This window comes from Cnephaeus nilssonii (assembly GCF_951640355.1).
Source record: "Cnephaeus nilssonii genome assembly, chromosome: 6".
NCBI classification, from domain to species: domain Eukaryota; kingdom Metazoa; phylum Chordata; class Mammalia; order Chiroptera; family Vespertilionidae; genus Cnephaeus; species Cnephaeus nilssonii.
In genome coordinates this window covers 79147407-79153406 of record NC_137077.1, presented here as the reverse complement: position 1 = coordinate 79153406, position 6000 = coordinate 79147407, and the positions used below count along the sequence as shown (strand labels likewise).

General features: G+C 34.5%; 1 protein-coding gene across 1 annotated transcript in view; it reads left to right on the top strand.

Moving 5' to 3' along the window:
• The window catches only part of MGAT4C (MGAT4 family member C), a gene marked incomplete at its 3' end in the record, with an annotated part of 434464 nt that overhangs the window by 220280 nt on the left and 208184 nt on the right, over positions 1–6000 (top strand). The gene's annotated exons all lie outside the window — the stretch shown is intronic.

Genomic DNA, 6000 nt, shown 5'->3' with positions numbered 1-6000 from the left:
TATGCTAGGTAACCAATAAGATGCAACTCTATTATATGACCAATAAATTTATGGCTCCAAACAGGACATTAACACCTGATGGCTACTGTGTTGGCTGTTTGTCAGTATTTAATTTGAAAATCTAAGGGAAAAGAGGCCAGGTATTGCTTGTATCAAAATTTATTGCAGAATACCAGTTGAAAATCACTGGTGTATACATGTACCAAAACTCATCATAATAAACTCTTAAAAGCTGTAATTTTTACTGTATGTAACTTTTAACTTCAATTTACAAATATTTTTAAAAATATGAAATGGTAAATTTTAGCAAATGGTTTTCTATTTGAGTTTTTCATTTTCTGATATAGCACCAATGCTATACATTCTCCAAAAGTAATGTTACATTTATTTAGAGATTGATATTTACATATTTTGCAATTTACATATTTTGCATGCAGGATAACAGTGCTTATGACAACTGTGAGCTATTTTATCAAATACCAATTTTATAACTCTGAATGCAAACTTCATGAAGGAAGGCATTTTAAAACATATTTTGTTTATACAATATATCTCCAATGACCTACAACAGACACAGATATAAAATAAATACATTAAATTGATACTGAATGAATGACAGGATGAATGATGAAATTAAATGTGACTTGGAAAATTTTTAAAAATACAAAATTATGTAGCATCATTGCTAAATTCAGAAATACAGCTTGTTCAGAAAAATAAAAAGTGCCTTCCTTTCCTAAATTATGCCTTAAAATTTATCATCTCTATTACAATCCTGCAATCTCCTGGCTCCTCCTTTTTTCTCTCTGCTTCAGCCTCCTGCTGCCTCTCTCTGCTTCAGCTCCCTTATGCCATCAAGTCATAAGCCTTTATGCTCCAACTTCTATTCATTGCTCCTCTATTGCTAAAGTTCTCACAAGCATTTTCCCTCTTCTGTTAATATATTTCCTGTTGGAATATCAAAAGTAATAGCCACATGAAGAAAAATCTGGAGACACAGTAGCAGCAGTCTATCAGGAAGTTTTAATCCTGAATAACTTTTGAAAGAGATCAGTTTGGTATGATAATTAAGATATAAGCATTATGAGTAAGGCTATTAAATTGTTCAATAATGTTGTATTTCACACAGATGGCATTTGTTCTTTGAAAATCTCAGTGAAGTAAAATGAGCAGATTCTGGCACAGAATGAGCATTTTCTGCATGCCTTTGTCTATTGTTGAGCCATATGTGATACCCAAACTTAAAAAAGTCCAATATTCGTTGTGGCATGCTCTGCACTGTATCGTTGGTGCCTTAGAAACAGGAAATTTCAACCTGAGACTGAAGATGTGCTGGTGTGTTGAACATTTATTACAGAGAAACAAGTGGGTGATGTTAAAGCTAATACTCAGAGGAAATGCTCTCAAATCATGACTGTGCCATAAAACAGACCATTCTGAACCACCATTCTTAATCAAAGTATAAGTTCTACCCACAAGAGAGTCTCAACTGATAAAAGTTTATAAACTACTACTCAAGCTGATTCAAAAATACCCCAGTAAAATGAGTAGAACTGATCGAATAGAGAGAAATTTCCATGTATATGAACAATTAAAACATGAGATTGATATATCACACAAATCCATCAAAATAAGTTTTCTAATACACTCATATAAAAAGAAATAAGGCTTTATAACTACAGATAATGCTATTTTTTAAAGGAAAAGACAAATCAGAAACTCAAATCCCATGGTCATGGAAAACAGGAAGTAAGATTAGAATAATAATATTTATTTGATGTTTTGTAATAGAGTTTTTATTATAAAAAATGTGACTCAATGGCACTTAGATATTACTAACAAATAGAAGCAATTTTCTTTGCAAGATTTTGTGATGTATTATGTATTTATATATCCACTTAGACTGTACAATCTAGTTAAATGCTTATGGGTTGGCTTTTAATGTATTATAGTGACAACGTATTGAAGACTTTATGTTTTAAAATATTTTATTAAACATAAATGCATTAGCCAGTGTTCTGAATACCCCTTACTTAAAATAAAGTTTCTCATAAAATCCTAATCTTATTTAAATGAAACATATGAAGCTTCACAATTCCCATTTACTGAGTTGTTTATTCTAACAACTAGAGGTCTGGTGCACAGATTCAGGCACCAGTGGGGTCCCCCAGCCTGGCCTGCGCCCTCTCCCAATCTGGGACTCCTCAAAGGATGTAGTAGTGCACGAAGTGGCAGGCAGTCGGGGAGAGCCCGAGCTTGGGCCCGGCGCTGTGCCACTCCTGCTCATCCCAGCCCCACTGCACTTGCCACCAAGGGACAGTTCCTGCATTGAGTGTCTATCCCCTGGTGGTCAATGCACATCACAGCGACCGGTCATTTGGTCTCTTAGGCTTTTATATATATAGATATTTTAATTTATCTATTTTGGCCTTTTTTCTATTTAATTGTCAATCAATAAAATATATATTTCTCAAACAATGTAATATTTTAATGTTTACCAGATTTCACTCTTATCCTTATACATTTCAATTGATACTGCAAGGTGTGTTGCCTATGCTTAATGGTAATTCAATTAAGAATCCATCTTCTACTTTTTCAGTTAAAATAGACTATTGTATTTCCACCTAAAAATAGTATCACTTATCTATATAATCATCTCTACTTAAAAATAGAGAAGAACTATACCCTCCAAAATATATTTTATAATTATACAGGACTTGTGAAAACATACAAATTACATATACTTGATAAAGAAAACCACTTTTGCAAAATTAAGAATTGAAAATTAAATAACACATACAGTATAACTTTACCTATGTAATATAAACATACTTGTGCAATCAAATAAAATATGGATTGTTATTTAATGCATATGTGTGTGTGTTTGTGCTTAATATATGGAAAAGATATATGTTGGAATCATTTAGCTGATGTCATATGAAATTTTGTTAACAATAAAAGATTATTGTGTTAATGTTGGTGAAAAACATAAATTACAACCTTAAAATATAGAAAAAAAATCCACTTAAACGTAAGTCTCACCCTCCTTGGTTCTAGATTATACTGATAATAGAATTAATCACATTGATTTTCTCCTTAGTAGATTTTTATTATCAGTTCACAATTGTTTGAATGATAACAGCTTGCTTAACTGACAATTTCCTTAATTCAAACAAAATTGATTATAACTACTTTATTGAGTGTTTTGATTAGATAATTTAATCAAAGCATTTTACTATTTTGATTAATGATAATCATTTATATGGACCAAGTGCTAAAGTTTGGACATCTTGAATCATTACATTAAAAATAAACTGAAATGTTTAATGAACTGAATTAATTAGAAACAATTAATAGAACAAATAATTCATCAAAAACAGTTCATAATCTATCAGACAACTTGTTTAATAAAATAATTAATAGACTTTGTCACAGCATTTTTTATTGAATTGTTTGTCATTTAGTTAATATTTCACCTTCAGATTTCTTCCAATTCCTGTGTTAGACAAGATCATGATCAATAAACATATATGATCAGATATGCATGCCAAAGTCATATATTTAAACTCTTGAAACTATATTGGAATCTTTCTTCTTTAAAGCCTACATATCTGACCTGAAACTGGTTTGGCTCAGTGGATAGAGCATCGGCCTGCGGACTGAAAGGTCCCAGGTTTGATTCCAGCCAAGGGCATGTACATTGGTTGCGGGCACATCCCCAGTAGGAGGTGTGCAGGAGGCAGCTGGTTGATGTTTCTCTCTCATCGATGTTTCTAGCTCTCTATTCCTCTCCTTTCCTCTCTGTAAAAAATCAATAAAATGTATATTTTTTAAAAAGCCTACATATCTGAAAATATTATATAGTTCCAAATATTTTCTCATAATCTTATTTTTATATTTTTCCCTATGCTTATGGAATGTTTTACTTCACAGTACAGCTAACAATGGAATCAGTTGTGCAGTATAAAATGAAGGTGCTTGGTGATACATGTAAAAGAAATGTACAACCGCAAAACACGAAGTACAGGAACCTGGCATCAGGCACTGTAAAAAAAAAATTCCTCACATGAAGCAGGTAGTCTGGAATCAAGAGAATGAAAATAAATAGGCAGTATTAGTTTGAGGAGTCATTATCAAATGTTCATTTTTTTTTTTTTTTTACATGGAAAAGATTGTTGCAAGCAACTGCTTCTTATTTATCCTTTTTATGATTTTTGTTGTTTGGCATATATGTGTGTATTTGTTGGTGTGTGTGTAGCTGGTATACACATATACATATGCTTTGTTACATATGTGTATTTTTTGTGTGTGCACATATACTTAGACATATATATGGAAAAAGAGAGAGAACTATGGGAGACAGGTTGAAAAGCAAAAATATTTGATTCTGTCTATTGTAATGCACAGTTCAATCTAATGCATGGTTTCAGATATTTGTTTTCTGTTATAATTGCCAGTTCTCTTATATATTGACTAGAGGCCCGGTGCACGAAATTCGTGCACGGGGGTCCCTCAGCCCAACCTGCACCCTCTACAATCCAGGAGCTCTCAGGGGATGTCCTACTGATGGCTTAGGCCCACTCCCCGTGGTTCTCTGCTCTCTGCGGGCCTGGAGGTTTCGCTGCAGCCATGGAGATGAAGCCCCCATGCCCTGCTCTCCGCTTTCTGCCGGCCTCCCCATGTGCCATGTGAAGGAAGCCCCAATGCCCTGCAGTGTGCTCTGTCTGCCAGGCTGGGGGCTTTGAGGACACTGACATACTAAGGAAGCCCCCATGCACTGCTGTCCGGGCTCTGTCTGCAGGGCCTGGGGCTTCACCGCTGCCAGGGAAGCCTCCATGCCCTGCTGTTCAGGCTCTGACTGCCGTGTCTGTGGACGGATCAAAAACCCCTCCGGAGGTGGATCCAGCTTCACTGCTCCTGCCGACAGGCTGGACACTCCAGCAGTGGAGCTGAGCGGACTGGGCACCACCATCTTGTGGCTATGGGGGCCACCATTTTTGTCACGGAGGTACGGTTAATTTGCATATTACTCTATTATTAGATAGGATAACTATAGTTAGCTGTATTTGTGTATGATAAAGTAGATGTCTTTCAGAAGACATAACCAGTAAATCTTAAATATTTTAATATTTTCACTTTCAAAAATACCTGCTATCATAATCTGAAATTATTATTGTGCTAAGAACTTAAAGATATTAACTCAGAAAATTAATTTAAAAGTTTCTTTTCTATTTTTAGAATGCCCAATACCCCTGAATTAAATATTTTATTTTATTAATATCCTAATGCAATTATTACAATCTAATAAGGAAAAATTAACAGGAGAACAAACAGATCATGAAAGCAAATATAAAACCTATTTTTATTTAAATACCTTTTACATTTTTGGAGAACTACTTTGATAGCCAGCAGTTGAGGAACCAAGATCCCGAAGAGACGGAAACTGTGCTGAGAAGTTCTCTAAAATATATTCTTCTGTTTCCACATAAAACCTATCAGGTCCTATTCAGTCACCCAAACCTAACTTTTAAAAATTATATTCTTTAAAATTTATTTAAAAGTTATTTATTTATAAATAAAGGTTTCCCTTACTGAGTTGTGCAAAGAGAGAAGTACTAAGAACTTGATCAGAGTGTTGGCAGTCTCTTGGGATTAGAAAAGTGAAAATCAGGATTGACATCTACCAGGGCAGCCACAACCTGAGGTGCCAAGAGCCACAAAGAAAGAAGAATGCAGAACGGGGAGTATAATAATACTTGGCAAGTTCCTAAGCATTCGCTGATTTTTAAACTTCAGCCAAAATGCTAAGAAGCTGAAGGGAGCTTTTGCCAATTTCATGGGCAAGGGAGACAAACATTTAGTTCAGGACCTGCCAAAGAAGATGCTCTGGTAACTACTTTAGGCTTCAACTGGAGTAGAGCAAACCCAAATAAATCCTCTTATACAGGCAAAAAAAAGCAGCTTTAATCAGTTCTACCCCAGACTGATTAAATGAATCTG